The sequence below is a fragment of the Coffea arabica genome, chromosome 1e, assembly GCF_036785885.1.
Source record: "Coffea arabica cultivar ET-39 chromosome 1e, Coffea Arabica ET-39 HiFi, whole genome shotgun sequence".
NCBI lineage: Eukaryota > Viridiplantae > Streptophyta > Magnoliopsida > Gentianales > Rubiaceae > Coffea > Coffea arabica.
In genome coordinates this window covers 39,899,925-39,920,372 of record NC_092311.1, presented here as the reverse complement: position 1 = coordinate 39,920,372, position 20,448 = coordinate 39,899,925, and the positions used below count along the sequence as shown (strand labels likewise).

The following is a 20,448-nucleotide window of genomic DNA, read 5'->3' as shown; positions in this document are numbered from 1 at the left end:
ATCTTTAATTTATTATTCACAATGGGAAAAATAACCAGTTGCTTACACCATTTGTCTCATCTTCTTCCCTAGCCAGCAAAGTTATTCGCTTTGAAAGTTACTGAATCCTCTAGCATGAAACCACAAAAACTTAAGACATATACATAAGTGTCTTCGTGCAAAAATCGTGAAACTATTAAAGTGAAAACAAATTGATTACATCTTTAATATTTTATGCACAAATGGAAAAAATAATTAAATTTTTAAAAATGAATTTAGTATCAATTTTTATATCAACATTTTTTATTTAAAAAAATCTTGAATCATTGAATAGATGTTGTAAAGGCATCCAATAAAGAATACTCCTTAATATATGAGGCACCTGAAGTTATGATCTTATGTAAGTGGCTATATGTTTCTGCCTCCTAAAAAAATTATTGAACTCAAGTAAAATGAAAAAAATGAAGCTCATTTCACACCTCATCTAAAATTGTGGGTTATAATTGGTTAATGTGTAGTGTATCTATAGTTTTGATTCTTTGTATCTTATCAATAGGGGTAATGTTATGGAGGAAATTAAGAGGAACCCATGACAGATGTTTCTTTGTCAACTATCTAATGTATAGAAAGCATCAAGGTTGACAGAGGGTGTCAAGATCATGATGATTTCCCAAATCTGAAGGTGAATGACAAGTCAAGGGATATCAATTCGAAAAAGGTCTTAATTCATCTAGGTAAGGAGTAATTAAAAAGATGGGGATCACAAGTAGAAGATTAAGGTTGATGATAGACCAAAGAAAGCTTCGTGCACTAGATGTGTACACTATGAATTCTTAGTAATGGCATTTGATTTAACCAAATCGCCTACTATTTGAATGGACGTCGCAGTGTTTGGTTTTACAAAATGCTTCCAGAACTGTTGTTGAATACAAAGACTACAAGAAGCAAATGCATAAATTTAAAACAACAATAGTGGTCAAAACTGAGAGGTAAAAGGATTACACAGACCTTTATATAAAGAGAAAAGTTAATATTTGAGGATAACTACTATTAGGGCAATACTGAAATAATAAGGATAACTTCTTTTCAATTTGGAAGTTTCCCAATGATAGGTTTAACATTTGTCATTTTTCTTAATTTAACATTGGTTAATATTTCATGGAAAATTCTATTTTACTTAATATTTTTAATTCAAAGTTATCTTAACCTATAGTTTGAATTGGCACCATGATCAATTTGGATGTTCTGAGTTCTTGCCTCAAATCAATACCCTTTTTTTTATTACAAGCATACTAGTCAATCAAATTAAAAGAGCAAATCGCATTAGTATTTAGCTATTTCAGCCTGGATATATCTTTGCCTCTAAGTTTCATTTTCTAACTAATCCTTTTCTTCCCACATTTTAGTCTTTTCTAGTGGCTTTAACATCAAAATTTTTTACTTGTTGGCAACTCAATAGTTTTCCCCATTAATGATATTCGATTCTCAAATTTCATCTAGTACCATCAATCCTGCAATTAAAAATAACTAGGCATCTTTTGATCCCATATGTATACATATATTTATTCTATGCGTTTTGATATGCTTTAGTGATCATCAGCTGACATTTTTAAGTTGTGACTTTGAAGGCTATGGAGGACATATGGTTCATTATCTGGTAAATAATACTTTTATGCTAAATAATACCCTTTCAATATAGTTTGGTACTCTCATGTTAAATAATACCTTTCAAATACAGTTTGATTATGATCAAAATCAACAAATATCAGTATATCATGTTTTATGGAGGCCATATGGTTCATTCTCTGGTAAGTATGTAGGAAACAAACTTCCTATGTGATATCTATCTTCTAAGTATTCATTTTGCTAAAAATATAATTCCTTATATCCAGTGTAATAGGTGTTGCATATTTCAAAAACATTGTCCAGTTGTATTGTTATCATGCTATCAGTAATTACATCAAGAAACAATTGGAGCTATTTCTATTGTCTTTTTTCTTACTAAAATTCTAAAGCATGTTAGCTTCCATACTAGCTTTAACTCTAAAGATTGATGCTTACTTGGGAGGTGTATATAACCTTGCATTCACTACACCATATGTATATAACCTTGCATTCATATAAGCTTGATCTTTACTTACTCTAGTTAATGTCCAAGGCAGTGATTTTCGGCCCTTGTTGCTCCAGAAAAACCGTGAGTTTTAGCTCCCTTTTGCAGCTCAAAGAGGTGTCCAAGTGTAGAGCTAAGTGTATGTGAAGTTTGGTGTGAATCTATGAAGGTTTGGTGCAAGAATTTGGAGATGAAAAAAATTTGAGAAGCCTTGGTTGTTTTTACTGCTGCTGGTTCGGTCAAATGAGAAGGAAAAAGGAGTGTTTGCTGATGATAAAACTTCCGTGAGAAGCTTAGCAAATTTTGGTTTTAAGTGTACAAAAGTCAATTCTCCAATAGTGCGCGTATGCGCGCGTTTTGTGCTCGATTCCTCTTGCATTTGTTTCACTAGTGCACTAAACCTCTAGTACACTTATATTCATATAAATATTATTCACTCTTAATTGTCTCAAAATAATGGTCTAAAGTCCCTCAATTAAGCGCGCGCGTGAAAACGCGTATTTCCAATTTAGGCGCGATAAAGTGAAATCTTCGAGAAATTCTTGTAACGATCGTACCACTAACTATCACTTGAGTACTTAAACCTAGAATTACCTATTTTAGGACCATTGTACATGTCTCCAAGTTTTGAACTTATTGTACTCCCAAATGGCTAAAGTTTTCAGACACGTTTTCACTATTTTCATTAATCGAGCTTCCAAAAAATTAATTTTTGAAACGAGTCACTTTAAAAATATAATGAAGTCATAATTCCATGTATTTAAGTCTAATAAGGCTAGAAAATAATAATCGAAGCAAATATTTGAATAAATAATTAAATGAGCAAAATTAGGAGTCGAAAAATAATAATTTTACGAGTCCTCACACATGCAATATAAGACATGTTAAAACATGTTTTTTTTTTCAGTTAGTAGCATGTTTCTCAGCTTTTGATCTAGCATGAAGCTTGCATTTTCTAAGTTAAAATCAAACTTTAAATTAAGCATTATATTCTTGTATACATCCACACTTAAACTATCAGGCAATTTTAACTATCAGGTAATGTATCTTAGAGTAAGCTAATTAGATAGGAGAATAGCGTTTCCATTAAGGGAAAAATAGGTACATAAAAAAGTAAGAAACACTTAATGCACTTTTATGTATAGTATAGATATGCTTTTACTTGCATATAAGGATTATACATTTCTAATCATCTACGACTATAAAAATGGTGTTTCATTTACTTGTTGGCTTCTTTCTCTATTTTAATGCAAAGCCTTATGTTTGCTTCAACAAGGAAGACACTCTTTTGGTTGTTTTTCTGATGATAGTAAGGTCAAAATCTTGGCAAATAATGTAATTGGCAGTCTGTTGCTACAAAATTCAACTCTTAGTTCAGTTAATTCAATAGGACACCTCTCTAAATCATTGTGGAAGGTCAGCAACGGAAACCTTGTTCTATATTTCTTGAAGTAATTGTTCTCTACATTATCAATGTAACTAAAGATTAGCCAGCAATAAGGCCCATTTCAACTCTCGCCTGAATTAAACTTGAGGATGAAAACAACCCCATTGCCCTGGGGTGTGGTCTAAGGAGGTCTGTATTGGATATTCTTGTCTCTTATGATTCACTTTTCATCCCTTATGAATCATTGAATTTTACTTGGTCCTCTTTTGCATGAACTTTTTCGCTCTAGCATAGTTGATATGCAAATTTCAACGATTTGAAAACAGGAAGAAAACATGAAATGTCTAATAACTTTAGATCTAAACAATCTACTGACAACTAAGGAACACTGTTGGAATGATGCAACTTTGGTCGCAGCTTTGAAACTTTAGAATAGATCAATTTAGTTGAATAAGTGAAGTTGTTAGTAAATTGTTAGAGTTGTTCCACTTTTTCAATATTTTGACTAGTTTTAGTTTGTTACAATTTCTAGTATTTTAATGACATTGTTTAGCGGATATTTACATTAAATTTGTTCATATGCCTCTATAAAAGGTGAAATTGATGAATGAGAAATGATAAGTCTTTTTTTTTTTTTTGCAATAACAATGACAAGTATTGTTTCTTAATTTTTTCCTATGGACTATATAGATACATTATCCTTTATCAACGTTGCCAAATCCTTGAACATTTGGAAACATTAAATTCTTATTGCTATTGCTAGAGTACAATTTTACACGAATTACCCTGCCATAAGTTTTGAAATTAATCTATTGGATGTAACTACAAAAGCAAATAACAACCTACTAAAATGTGCTGAAGTAAAACATTCTTGGAATGGATTTATGATTTGAAATGGAGAGGTCATCTCCTCATCATTCCTATTAAATAAATTTCTTATAGATCATTATTGATCCTTTATGGAGTTTTCCTAATATTTGCATGCTAAACAATAGCCTTCCCATATAGATTGATTATTATCAAAATCAACAAATATCAATAAATCGTGCTCAATAAACGTCGTCAACAAGTTGCATTGTTATCATGCTATTAGTAATTGTATCAAAAAACAATTGGAAGTGGTTAGGAAGCGGGTATAACAATTATGGCTAGATAGAAAAGTTAATCGATTCTATTTTCATTTGTATATTTATCTTTTCCCAATTGTATATGTGCATCACTATTTTCTTATGTGTTGATTTTCTGTTAGACTCTAATTATTTTTTCTAATTTGTCAAATGGAAAAAAACAAAATTGTTAGGCAATAAGAAATCATCTCCCTTGTGTATGGCATCCAAAAAGTGGAATAATTATAACCAACAGCCTTAGTGATGATCCATTTCAAATAGTTTCACCATGCTTTGCTTTATCCAGGAATGACTCTTATCTCATATTAGCATCAGGAAGAAATAGTTTCTTTGTTCAACACAATAACCTTTGAGGTAAGTATGTGATTAACATCTTTAGGAGGTGATCGCATTTCTTAGGTCAAAAGGTATATTGAAATTTAATCAAACTGAATCATACTAACATAAGAACTCGTGGGAACTTATTTGTGAAAATTTCATCGCTTATTAACTAGTGCTAAAGGTAGAGAAAAAAGCAAAATGCATGCAGAAAATATAAACCAAAACACTTCAGTAATGTAAACAAATGCTTATTCTGACTTCCACAGATATCCTATCAATCTAATAGCTATTACTGAAGGGCAACTCAAAGTTTCCAAATTCTTGAACACTTGAAAAAACTAAACTGCTATGTCTATTACTAGATTACCATTTTACATGACCAGTTTGATTTGTCAACTGCAACTGCAGAAAGTGAGAAGCTTCCCATTGGCTCCACCTGCAGCTACATGTATGGCATTCTAGCCCCACAAGATAACAACCTAGTTGCTATTGGCACAGACGATTCAACTATACTCGTCTACAACATGTGAGAGTCTGAGTTATAGCACTAATTTTGCACATGTAAAGCTTTTAATTATTTTCCATACATTTAACAGCTTGTAAATAAGCTTACTCTCATTTGAAAAGGATTAGTTGCTTAGCCTTTTTTAACACGTTAAAAGTATTGGTCTCTACTACAGTAGATGCTCAAGTTTGTTCTAAATCAAATATGTCAAATAGGAATTTGTGGTCTTGAGCAGCTAATGTTATCTAATTATCTATGGGCAAATCATTCCATTTATACACAATTTGATTTCTTCACTTAGTACTACTATCTAAAAATTGTTAAAAGAGTAATTCAACAAAACAAATATGTTCTCGTCCTAGACTTCTTGTAAGATTTATTAGGAATTTTCTTGTTTAATACACTACAAGAAAAAAGGTCATTAGTGACAACATTTCTTTGTGACGACAAAAAGTCGTCACAAAATGAGGTTGTTTAGTCACGACTTTGAAGGTTGTCACAATTGACTCAAAGCAACTGAGTTTTCAGTGACAACTTTTAATTGTCGTCACAAAACTACTTCGCGCCATGGGACTTGGAAGGCGCGAGTTTTGTGATAGTGACGACTTGATAAAAGTTGTCAGTAATTCTACCACTTTCTTTGACAACTTTTCGTTGTTGTCACTGTTTATGTTTATTGACGACCAATTTTTGTCAATAAAACTATAGTGTAGTTAGTGACAACATAAGTATCATCACTAACTTGAACATCTCTAATGCATTTATTTAATTGTGAACCTCAATATTAATTTATTTTTTTTAAATTTGATGATTTATTAACTATGACTTTATTTAATTGTGAGCCTCAATATTAATTTAATTTTTTTTTAAAATTTGATGATTTATTAAACTAGTCATAGTTACTTAAATATTAATTTAAGTTATTTACGGACGACTTTTTGTTGTCGTCACTGATCACGAAAAAAAAAGTTATTAGTGACAACATTTTGTAGTGATGACAATAAGTCGTCACAAAAGGAGCTTCTTTAGTCGCGACACCTAAAGTTGTCACAATTGCATCAAAGCAACCAAATGTTTAGTGACGACCCGTTATTTTCGTCACAAACTACACTGCAAGAAATATGGTCATTAGTGACAACATTTTTTAGTGACGACAAAAGTCGTCACAAAACGTGGTTGTTTAGTGACGACAAGAAAAGTTGTCATAATTGCTCAAAGCAACTAAGTCTTCAGTGACGACCTTGAAAAAGTTGTCACTAAAATGATCTCTATAGTGACAACTTCTAATATCGTCACTGTCACTCTACCGATTCGGATTTAGTGACAAGAATTAATTGTCACTGTTTAAAGTAATTATTTTTAAGTCACTTTCATTAATTCTACTGTGTCACCCTAACTTTTGCGATTTAGCCCCAAATGTTGTAAAAAATTCCATTAATTCCATTATGATACCTTAACTTTTACAATTTAGCTCCATATGTAGTACACCGATTTCTTTAATTCTATTATTACTCCCTAACTTTTGTAATTTAGCCCCATATGTAATTCACCAATTTCATTAATTCTATTATGGCACTCTAACTTTTGCAATTTAACCCCCATATGTAATACACCAATTTTATTATTTCTATTATGGCACCCTAACTTTTACAATTTAGCCCCTATTTTTTTATTAGGAAATTGCGAATGGTATCTTGATAAACTATGCATAAATATTTTATAATTTTCTCAAACTTAAGTAATAATTTGTTATAAACTCTAAAGATATATCTTTCATTACAATAGTTATAAGGCAGGCAGGTCTTTTTATCAATGGAATAAGAAATTTATGCCAGATTTATCTTTTGTACTACATGCCAAGTAGTATTAGCAAAGGAATAACAAAGTACTACAAAGTAATTAACAAAATAGCCTTCAGAGAGTGTAGTTTATGGGCAAATGAGCATTATCTATTCAAAGTACCAACTTTTTATGGGTATTTTACTTTCAAACATATAATTTATGATAAATTTATAAATGTTTGTAAGTAAAATTCAAAAAGTGTTACACTGATTTCTTACAAAACGAAAACTGGCAGGTTATCTTTTCAACATAAATTAAATTTTTTTTAAAAAAGAAATGACCCATAAAGTACCAACTCTTTGTGGGTTTCCTCCATTACATGAACAAATATTCTGCTCTTTATGGGCATTTCACTCTGAATCATTTAATTTATGTTAAATACATAAATGTTTGTAAGTAAAATTCAAAAAGTGTTGCACTAATATTTTTTTGAAAGGGAAACTGGTAGGTTTTGTATTTAACATAAATTAAATATGTGAAAGCAAAAAAAAAAAAAAATTACCCATAAATCTATGTCTTGCAAATCTAAACTAGTAAAATAGTTTCAAACAAAATTAAACATTAAAATAAACTGTAATTTATACACATTAAAATATCTGTAATTTATACACATTTTGCAACTACTACTTTGTGTTTTCTCTGTAATGAATTTTTTAACTATTGAGAACTTAAGTTTTGTCTTGCAAATCTATACTAGTACAATAGTTTTAAACAAAATTAAACATTAAAATAAATGTTTGAAAAAGAACAAAAGCACATTTATTACTTGCAGTAATGTAACAAAATTTTCTCAACCATTATCAATATTTTCACAAAACTATTAAAAACTAGCAATTGACAATATTAAAAAGGGATAATTTCAGAAACCTCCCCTGAGGTTTCTGACAATTTCACTGACCTCCCCTGAGGTTTCCACAATTACACTGACCTCCCCTGGCAGAACTTGGGACCCAATTGCTGACATCATATAATGCAAAATTACTATTATACCCAAGACATTTTGTGTTTTGGATAGTATTGGATTGCATTTCTATTTATTTAATGTATGGTTATGAAATTTGTAATGATATTACTCTTGGATTGCAGTTTTGGTTTGCACCTTATTACTGTTAAGGTTTTATAAATGACTGTTTTAGTTCTTGGATTGCACCTTACCTCCAAAATTTGGGAATTTACCCAAATTTTCCATTTTCTAATATTCCTACAAATATGCAAAATTATGCATATCCCTCAAATCTACCCAATATTAATGTTTTGTTAAACTCTAAATAACAAAAATATGAAATATATTATTTAAATATATTTTAGTTACACACAAGTTGGATGGGTAACTAGTGTGTCAGAGAGTTGCCATAATCTCCTTAAACCCGCATGCGGGTTTAAAGAGTATTCGGATATTCTCATATGCACCTATGCAAATCGAACCAACCGGATATCTTATCCGTATCCCATTTTTTTAAATAAAAATCTTATAAATTTGAAAAATAAAATCAAATTTAGATGTATTAGGGTTTTAAAAATATTATATAAGTGATAAAAATTTTATAAATTGTAAAAATAAAATCAAATTTAAATAATTAAATGTTATATTTGCATAAGAAATAATACAATAATCATAATAATGATAATACAATAATATTGATGTAATAAAACTGCCATTAATTTAAATATTTACTTATAATGCCCAAAGAGCCTAATTACCAATTTTTTCTTCTCGCGCTCAAATATAACATTAACCCGCATGCGAGCTAACCTTGAAATAGAAAAAACACAGAATCCCGCTTGCTGCAATAATGTTCTTTAGTGCTGCAATTATAAGAAATTAGTATAAAATATTAGCAAATTATAAAAGTACATTTTCAATTATATGAAATTAACAAATTTTGCCACCTATGTTGATGAAAATTTTTATTTTTTGCTAAAAAATAAAGAATAATACTATAGCATTAAAAGGCAATTCGTCAGGCAAATATCCTTCAAAAGGCAATGCTACTTTAAACATATTTTTCTACTTTTGCCCACGTCAATTCATCAGGAAAAGTTTTCGTTTTCCCACCATTTTTTTACCACCAATTTTTTTCCTTTTCGCCCAAAAAAGAATTTAGACGGACATTAACTTATAGTAGGTTGCAAAATGGCCTTCACAAAAGCCCCAATCTTCATCATCCTCTTCCTCATCACCCTCCTCCCGATCTCCACCAATTCTCAAGACCCCAGTTCGGATTTGCTCTTGCAGCTCGAATCCCTCCAATCCCAGTCCCCCAAAGGCGGCGTTATCCATCTCACTGATTCCCTCAAACGGATTCTATCCATTCCAACTCATCGTCCCTGTGCTTTCCTCGTCTTCTTCGACGCCCAACAACTCCACTCCAAACCCGAACTCTCCCTCCCTTCTCTCAAATCCGAGTTCTCCCTCGTCTCTAAATCCTTTTTAGCCAACAACCCTCCAACTTCTCACTCAAAACTCTTCTTCTTCGACATCGAATTTCAAGAATTCCAGTCCTTTTTCGCCCTTTTCGGAGTAAATTCTCTGCCCCACACCGATGTCAAGAAAGACTCCGTCCAGATAAATGCATCAGATTTCTCGAGGCTCGCCGAATCCATGGCTGAATTTGTCAAGGCCAAAACGAAGCTGAGCATTGGGCCAATTGATCGCCCCTCTTTGATTTCTAAGAAGCAATTGATGTTTCTCATTGCTGTTATTCTGATTTCGGCTCCATTCTTGGTGAAAAAAGTGATTTATGGGAACACCCTTTTGCACAATAAGAGTATTTGGATGACCGGAGAGATTTTTGTCTACTTTTTCAGTGTCTCCGGTTCAATGCATAACATAATTAGGAAAATACCCATGTTTTTGGTTGATAGGAATGACCCTGGGAAGTTGGTTTTCTTTTATCAGGGGGTCCGGGATGCAATTGGGAGCTAAAGGGTTCGCGGTTGGGTTCTTGTACACTGTGGTGGGATTGTTGCTGGCTTTTGTTACTCATGTTATTGTCTATGTGAGGAATAGGAATGCTCAGAGGTTGGTGATGTTTATTTCCTCCTGGGCTGTTCAGATGATTTTTGTTGGCATTCTTGTCGCATTTCTGGTTTCTTGATTTTAGTTTGTTCTACCGTGTTAGTTTTTGTTAGTGTTTCAGATAAGGAAAATTGACGTTTTATTTTTGGTGTAAATTAACAATGTACCTTTTATTTTGCTTTTGTGCTCATATTCTGTATTTGCAACTGTTGCTAAAAAAATTGAATCATGTAATTGGCAGTGATTTATGTATCTTTTTGGTGTTGTCTTGGTGAAATGCTTGTAATAAGCATAGCAATCACTTGTTTTCTCGTTTTCTATGGTATCTGTTCTAGATCTTCTTTCACATGTAGATATGGCGTTGAGATAAGTTTCCGACTAAATGAGGAAAGGTGCAATTTTGAATGGTAAACCTGCGGCCAAATTGCAAATCACATGCCAAATTATGAACTAGAGCTATAAGTTGGCATTTGCAGTTGGTAGTGGGTGTTTCTTCAGGAGTTGGAAGAATTTGATTCACAATTCCATAACATTTTAAAAGGCTATACTACGTACTCAGTAATTAGACTAGAGAGGATGATGCTTGAGTGCTAGAGCTTAGTGCAAGAGGATACTGCTATATTATTTGTGATATAAGTAATTCTCAATCAACTTGCACAACGGTGATCTTTATGGTAGTTTTCTAGTTCGAGTAAGAATAAGTACTTTGTAAAATCTGTTTTGCTTGCTTTCCTGGAATTTAAGTTTCATGTCTTACATGGTAGTTTGTTCTCCATATAGCATTATTTTATACTATATAATCACAAACTTTTTGCTGGATGTAGGTTGGATTTTCTGTTAACGGAGTAATAATACTAACTTTTATGTGGGTTTTGAAGGCATTCCTTGAGGTAATACCTTTTCTTTTCACATGAATGGTTCCCATTTTTGGTGCCATTCTTGAAGTAAATTTCATTGTGAATGTTTTGCAATGTCCCGCCACTTGCCTAACTTACTAGTTTGATTGGAATACAATATTAAGGGGTGCTGGTTTTCTATGGAATTAATACACCATGACAAACAGCAAAAGTAATTTCAGAGATCTAGAACAAGAAAGTTGTTTTTTGCTTTTAAATGGCAAAGAAACATTCTAGTTATGTTGGTACACATTGCTCCTACTTGACACCTTATATCATGATCGACATTACTTTGGTTATCATACTTGACACCTTGTATCCTCTGTGGTGCATTAGTTTGGATTGTTTTGGTTTAGTTTAGTTTAGTTTATTTGAATGTTTTAGCTAAGCAAGTGAACTGAAGTTGCTTTTCCTTTAGTGTTGTGCTTATCGTCTTATCAACTGGTTATATTGTTCATAGCAGTACTTATATCAGTACTTGTTATAGTAGTGCTTGTTGCCTTATCAACTTGTTATATTATTCCTTTGAGGCTGAAGTTTAATAGCAGTACTTATTTCTTGAGCTAATTTGGTGCATTAGTTTGGGCCTGATTTTGATTTTCTTTGGGGCTGATTTTGAATGTCCAGCTTTAATTATTGAGGTTCTTATTGGATTGCAAATTTTAGCTAAGCAACCGAACTACAAGAGATATAGTGAAATTGGGAAATGGCAAGGTTTAGTGAAATTTTGTCTGATGTTAAAAATTCCCCCTTGTGTTGAAATTTGGTATTTTTTTTTCACGACAAAACAGCCTAGCAAATTGTCACACTTAAAAGACAGTATCTTTTATCGGAACAAAACAATGACTAAATTCGTTTATATTATTCCAATCTTGTTTGCCACATCCAAAGCATCGTAGTCTGGAGTCAACCGAACATATGCTTTCTTTGTTCCATCAGGCCTGATCATAGTGTTCACTTTCTTGATCTGTATGTCGTACATCTTCTTCACTGCATCTTTGATTTTCTTCTTATCAGCACGGATGTCAACTATGAATACCATGGTATTGTTATCTTCAATCTTTTTCATGGCAGATTCAGTAGTCAAAGGATATTTGAGAATCTGATAATGGTCCAACTTATTCCTAGGAGGAGCACTGATGCGTGGGTACTTCGGGTTCCCGTCCTTTTTCAATGTCTTAGGACGATGGAAGGTAACTTTGGTCCGGATCTTCTTGGCTTTCTTCTTAAAAGTTGTCCCAGATTTGACAAATTTGGCAACCTTGGCTATAGGGTGTTGTTGAACTTCATTATGATATTTGAATGCTTATATGATATTTTGACATTTCGTAATGCAATGGATGCATTCATTTGCTAATTATAAATCATTGTCATTTTTTTCCATTTATAGATATAATTGTTGTAGGAAAATTTTCAATTTTCATGGTGATAAAGAGTTATCATTGAATCAGAATTTTTCATTAATAACAATATATAGTTGCACTTAAATGTTCGCTTTTGTTTATATGCTGATTTTAAGTTTAAGGATGGAGTGTAATTACTTGTAAGATTTTTTTTGTTTATTGTACCAGTTGTCACTAGATTTGGTTCAAGAATGGCTAGCAGAGAATGCCAAGGAATCAATATTGGGACAGGACATGAGTATTAGTGGAATAGCAACTTATCAGCCATTTGATGGATTGATGGAGTTGAAAGTGGTAAGTACTTTGACATTACGTCTCATTTCTATCTGTTGTGCAGTTAATACTTGTTGAGTTGCGTAAAAACCTCTGAAGTTTATTGCATTTCCTGCTTCTACTGTGCAAATTTTTCTGAAGCAATTTCTGTTCTGAAGTGCTATTGACTCTATTAAAATTGAAGGAGAAACTTCCCATGCAGCAAGTAATTTGAATGAATGCCTTCTATCTGTTTTATGGTTAATACTTGCTGGGTTGCATAAGAATCTCTAAAGTTTATTGCATTTTCTGCTTCTACTGTGTTAATTTTTCTGAAGCAATATCCATTCTGAAGTGCTATTGACTCTGCTAAAATTGAAGTAGAAACTTCCCATGCGGCAAGTAATTCGATTGAATGGCTGCTTTGATGATGTATATTTAATTCATATGAAGTATCTTTTGGTAAGTGCTTTAGAATGAGTAGAATCTTGGTGAAGAATCTCCACTTGCGATACAAAATTGAGTGTGAAGCTAGTTGATATCCTGATTCTATCTAAACTAAAGACAGAAAAACAAGGGAAAGACATTCGAAATGAAGCAAATATGTCCTGCATGAGTCTAAATCATTCTGTCAATGCACAAAATCGTGTCATGAAGACAATCTTTGGCAGATGTCACAGCACAAATTAGTCATGTATGTTGTACTACTTCTTTGAACTACTGGAATTTGCAATGCGTTCCATTGGTAGCAGAGTACAGGCAAGAAAATGAAAAACTAGATTAAAAAAATTCCAAACGTATTTAAGACTCAGGGCTTGCTTTTGCCTGCCTAAAGTCTCAAAAATCTTGAAAATGATTACTGTTTCATGTTTTTTGGTAATCAATTTGTGGTTTTCAAACAATGAATTACAAGTTTGGTCACTACAATTTGTTGTATGTGATTTGTCACTTGTAAATAATGGCTTTGACATTCCTGTGTATCCTAACCAAAGTATTGTGTCTGCATAATTATGATATTGACAAATGTGCTTAATGAACACTAGTTGCTAACTCACTTTAGTTAAAAGATGATAGTTTTGAATATGTTTCTGCTTCTTGTAGTAGCACTTTCTCTCCCCCTGCCACTGTTGGAGTCTTAAAAGTAATTATTCTGGCAATAAGTCCACAGGTTACTATTAACATGGACTCGGATAAAGTTTGACTTTTTGGCTCTAGGTGTAGCTCTTATAGCTTCCAGCTATTAGGATATCCAATTTGTCTCTTCAATTAGCCAACTTGCAATCATGTGTACGGTGCTTGGACTTGCTTTTTATCTTGTTGCTGTATATGCTGATTCACTATTCTTGTAGGCAGTAGTTGGATTCATGTCTCAAGTAATGGACAAATTAGTATCCTTCAAAAGTGCTTGGTAGGTGACAATATTAACTTGTAGTATCAAGCCTCAAAAGTGCTTGGTAGGTGATAAGGCTGCTTTTTCTTGTTTATTAGACCTTATGTATAGTTACATATTTTTAGATATATGAAATCCTATGACATTCAAAGCTTCAAAGACTACTTTTGGTCTAAAACACAGTGAAGTTTGCAAAGTTGTTTCTCATAAATGTGGAATCGTTTGTTGCTGTCCTTTGACATCTTAATATTAAAATAAAGAAGTGGAACAATTCTGCCCATATAATCCTTGGCTCTTAATGAATGTTATTAAACTTCCATCCTCTAGTAGACTCTGTTTCCGAACTACCCATATAATGTCTCTTTTTCTACTCTTTGTATAGCCACTATCTAGATGAGACTTAAAACAAATGATTCACTTTATTTTTTGGTGACTCCTTAACTAATTTTCCTTGTTTTAATTTTTCTATCATCTACTAATAACTTTACTATTTTATTGCAGATATATTGCTCATTTTAGAGGTTTGGAAGATTAGCAGTACGGCTTACGTGTCGACTCAAAAACTATGGTTATAGTGCTATCTTAAGTTTAGAAAATGTTTCGGTAGCACGGAAAATGTTTTGGGACTTGGAATTGTTTTTTAGTGTAGCCTTGACTTATATGGCAAAATTTGCTCTATTGAAACTTATCAAACTATTTGTAGTGTGATGTTGCACTTATTTATGACATTTGAATATTTAATATGTTATTATGGCATTTCCTATTGTAACGGGTGTCTACGTTTGTTATTTATTAAACATTGCTGATGTTTTCATTTTTTAGATATTATTGTAGTAGGAAACAATTGTTGTTGTCACTGAATCAAAACTATTCATTGATAAGAAGTTGTTGTCACAGTTGATAAGGGGTTTATTGACAACAAAGTTGTCACTAATTAATATATACACTGACTATGTTGCTTCATGCATCATTGACAAGAAAGCATGTCGTCACTAAATTTGTAGCTTTTATTGACAACATATCTTGTCATAAAAAAGTTTTTATTCACTGACGACTTTAAAGTCGTCACTGTATACTTTTACCGACGGAGATTCAGTGACGACTCTGTGACAACCGAAATGTTGTCAATAAAAGTCATCAGTGACGACTTTTTGCTTTTTTGTGACGAAAAGTAGTTGTCATTGAAGACCAAAATTCTTGTAGTGAGAGAAATTCTTATAACGATCGTACCACTAGCTATTACTTGTGTGTTTAAACCTAAAATTGTCTATTTTAGGACCATTGTATAGGTCTCAAATTTTGAGCTTATTGTACTCCCAATTGGCTAAAGTGTTTAGACACGTTTTTCACTTTTTCGCTAAATAAGCTTGTAAGAAAATATTTGTTTATTTATCTATATTTTTATTTTTTTTTATTTATCTTTAAAATGAGACACTTTAGAAATATAACGAAACTATAAAACCATGTACTTAGTGACAAGGGTTTATTTTACGTATTTTTAGTGTGTTTTATTAGTTAATTTTGGTTTGATTATTTAGTTTTATAACTAAAATAACTAAGGTTTTGGTAAAAATCTACATTTTATATTAAAGTGGCTAAATATTGCATTTTATGGATTTTTATGGGAAAAACTTCATATTTTGTAGGTTTAATGATTCAATCATCAAATGAAGTGCATTGAGAAGATATTTGGATGATTGAAGATGGATTAAAGTGAGGAAAATAAAATATGAAGTGTAAAAGGAAGAAATGCAATTTGAGGACAAAAATCAAGAAAAGTCAGCTTTGACAACTCAGACATATTTTCGTATTTTGACTATATCAGGAGCTACAATGATCGGATCAAGGTGATCTTGGTACCATTTTGAAGCTAAGAGATATATCTACATTTGGTATGAAGACACCAAAGTCCAATTCATCCGTTTTCATAGTCCAAAAGTTGAAATACTGAAATTCAACTCAGCTGTCCAAAGTGGAAAACAGAGTTCCGACCAGTGTTTAGTATTTTGATCATATCTCAGTCTACAAAGCTCCGATTTGGATGATTCTTGAAGCATTGGAAAGCTAACTCAAAGATCTACAACTTTGATGTTTTGTACAAAAGCCAGTTCGGCCTGCATCATGGAGGAAATCGCAGTTGAAGTAAGAACAAAGTGAAAACGCGAGTGCACAAAACGCGAGTTGTAGACGCGTTTTGTAAAGGCGCGTTTTCTGGCCGAAATTCTGCAATTTGCTCAGTCAATTCTCTTGTGTTCATACCACTTTCCAGCTATAAGTTGCAAGAAAATTCGGTGCACATGCTTCAGAAGACAAAAGGGCAGACAAGGTGGCTTATTTTCAAGTCAAAAACATTTGTTATTGACTATCCTAACAAAGTTGAGATTTGGGAATCAAAATGTGGAATTTGACTTGGAAAAATGGAGCTCTTAAGCAGTTTATATGCAGAGACATTTTGGGTGGTCTGAGAGGGGGAAATATACGGGAGAAGCTTGAAGAGTGCAGAAATGTAGTTCTTCCATTTCCTTAGTGTAGGATAGTGTAGTAAGTGTAGTTCATCCATTCTTGTATAATGGCTAGAATAGGATGAAAATGGAGATGAAGAAAGAGAAGTTGAAGCTCAAGTGACATGGGTTATCTCTTCTCCAACTCTTTATCTTTTGTATTGGATTCTTAAACATAGTTAATATGCAAGTTCTGGAATTTATGTCTATTATGTGTTTCTAAAGTTTATACCTTGGGTTTGGTTGAACCTTCTATGATTGTTAGTGCTTATTATTTGGCTATTTGACTGCTATGATTTGAGCAAATTATTTAGTACTTTAACTCTTTAAATCATGATTAATCTGGTACCATTAATTGTGATTATCTAAGGTGTTATTTCTGCAATGAAAATTGAGATTTAACATTAGTTCAAGAAGTGCTAAACATAGGGAGTACACTCACGAAAGTAGAGGTGCACCTATGTGGTTTTTAGTGATTCATTTCATGTAATTTCACTGAAGAAATAAACTTGTAGCTAATTTCATAACCATGAGAATAGGTATGGATTAGTTATAAGTATAATTGATTCACTACGAAAGTAGGATTCAAATGCATAAGGAAATTACACCATAACTAGCCTAGATGTAGTATTCAATGATCCAAATATAACACTTGCATGAGTAGTTAGGGATACCACAACCTAAGGAGCTTTTATTTGTTAATTTCTTGTATAAGTGCAGTAAGTTAAATTTCTTATCATTAATTGATAGTCTAAATAATAAAGAAACTTTAGTAATACCGGTAATTGTTCACTCTTCCCTGTGGGATCGACCCGATATATACCCTAAACTACTAGTTGATCTGTATACTTGCAGTGAACGGGTGTAATTCGGTATTTTTTAGCTTGCACGTATGTAAAATACCCGTCACTTAGGTCTGAAAAGGCTAGAAAATATTATTCGGAATAAATGGGCAATTAAATATACAATGAGCTCGAAATAGGAATTTAAAATAATAAATTTTGCGAGTCCTCACAGGAGTCTAGTATTAATTCCTCAATTAACTTTTCTTAATCTACTATTGATCATTTTTAATTCTCCAATATTAATACACTCCTGATTCAAGTATAGCCTCGAAAACGTGTACTTGTTATTTCGAACTAAACGAATTTTTGAAAAGTGAATTTTCCAACAAAATGTTTTAAAATATAAAAGAGGCGTTGTTCCATATCAATGGATTTGTAAATGGTCGAAATGAATAATTCGGAGAAAATGAGTAAATAAATGCTTAAGTAAACTTGTAATATCCGATAAATAAGAAAATTTTTGGGTCCTTACAAATTCTATGAAAAAGAGATGGGTAGTTGGGAGCTTTTTAAGAGCTGGAGTCTGGAAAGTTGTTTTCAATATATATATATTTATTTATTTATTTATTTTCCACAACCAGAGGATTAAACCCTTGGATAACTACCTCTTCATGTACAAATATTAATCATGTGGTAAATTTTTGGGATAAGTGTAGGAGATTCCACTTATTTCAATTATTTCCCTTACATTTGGTAAACATATAGTTGTCCGATTGAGGCTATTTAGTGTTTTAGATTTGTTTCCAGTGGGATAGTGTACTAGCTCCTCAATTTGTAATGATATACGGTTGCAAAATGGTAAGCCATGCCTTTATTAGATTGTTTAAGGATCCAATTATGCCACTAAAATTTCTCTTTTCAATGGTAAGTTCTACATTAGTCTATGCCAACAAATTATATACTTCAAATTATGTGTCTTTCTAAAACATCAAGACATGTTTAGAATGGTTGCATCCTAAAGATATCAGGTTTACTCGTTAACAAGTACAAAAATGTTGAAGTAACTCTCTACATAACAATACCTTAAGTTTCAAAAAATAAGTAGTAGGATTTGCACGTGCATTATTTGTGCATTATGAAATCACAATTAGCTCTTTACAAGCATAAACTAAATGAATGGATTCTTGTTCTTTCCAGTTGTCACATGTTTGAATACTTGTCCAACTAATGTTGAACTTATTAAGTACACTCATGGTTTTCAAATTTAATGTCAATTCAAAAATATCAAAAGAATTTTGAAAAAAAATAGAATATGGTCATCAAAAGTATGGAAATTTATTAATAAAGTTTAAATTTAGATAAATTCATATTCAAAGGAATTGGTAACTATTCAATAATTATAAAAAATGGTGGGATGTGTGTCAACTTATTATAAAATCCCAAATAAACCGGTAATACAAAAGGTAAAATACAGAAAACCTCCTCGTGGTTTTGGCAAAAATCAATTGGACACCTTATGATTTTGAAATGTCCATATAATCCTCTTAAACTTTAAACAATATGGAATTTCACTTGTAACCTATATGTGACCTACAAGTGATGTATTATTATTATTATTATTTAATTTTTTTCTTTTTATATTTGGCGCTTAAATTCCTTTGCCTAAACTATCTTGGATGCTTTTACAAATTTTAAAATTTTTGAGATACTTATAAAATTTTTAGAAAGTATTCATCCCCCATCTTCTTTTTTCCTCCCCCCCTCCTCCACCAGCTGCCACCATTACCCACCACCACCGTCTTCTCATATCTCTCTCTCTCTCTCCACTTCCCTTTCCCTCCTCCTCTTTCCCTTTCCCTCCCTCGTCCTCTCTCCTCTTCTCTCCACTACAAGAAATTTGGTCTTTTGTGACAACATTCTCTGTGACAACAGAGAAACTTGTCACAATTGAAAACTTTAGTGACGAGTTTTAATGTCGTCATAGTTGATCGTGGGTTCACCCGGCAACAGTGACAACATGGGATAAGTCGTCACAATATGGATGGCGCGCAACTAGCCAGTGTGGCGGGAGATCACCATTGTGACGACTGGAAAATAGGTTGTCATTGAAATTGGTCCTACAGTGATAACTTAAAATATCGTCACAATATAGTTGTCAGTTCTAAATTAGTGACAACAACTAGTCGTCACTGTCCAAAGTGTTTATTCCCAACTTACTTTCACTAATTCTACTATGTCACCCTAATTTTTTCAATATGGCATATATGTTGTAAATAAATTTTATTAATTCTACTATGACACCCTAATTTTTACATTTTAACCCTACATACCACTTTAATTTTTTCAATATGGCCCATATGTTGTAAATAAATTTTATTAATTCTACTATATGACACCCTAACTATTACATTTTAGCCCCATATGCCACCCTAATTTTTTCTATATGGCCCATATGCTGTAAATAAATTTAATTAATTATGTTATGACAACCGAACTTTTATATTTTAGCCCCGTATGTGGTAAACTAATCTCATTAACTCTACCATGACACCTTATCTTTTGCAATTTAGCCTCGTACGTGATAAACCAATTTTATTAATTCTATTATGGCACCCTATGCTTTACACTTTATTTTGTGTTTATCATTGGCAAAATAAGGAAGGTATTGTAAAAAAAATGTATACCTATTTTTTAATTATTCCAAATTTAGCTAATACCTTGTTATAAAGTTAAAAAATATCATGAATTCATTATTTAGTTCTCTTGACAACATATGGAAAATTATTGATTAACATAGTGTGAAAATAATGGCAAAGAATAATAAAATTTAATATGAAATTAAGTAAAAATCTTGACAATTGCATGACTGGCGTTTGTTATGTATTACAATTTACAATAATCAAATTTTTTATGGTGTATGAATCAGTACTT

At 32.1% G+C, this 20,448-nt stretch overlaps 1 pseudogene; it reads left to right on the top strand.

Moving 5' to 3' along the window:
- Positions 1-9,373: 9,373 nt before the first annotated feature.
- On the top strand, positions 9,374-12,596 carry LOC140009697 (probable dolichyl-diphosphooligosaccharide--protein glycosyltransferase subunit 3B; annotated as a pseudogene).
- The last annotated feature ends 7,852 nt before the right edge of the window (positions 12,597-20,448 follow it).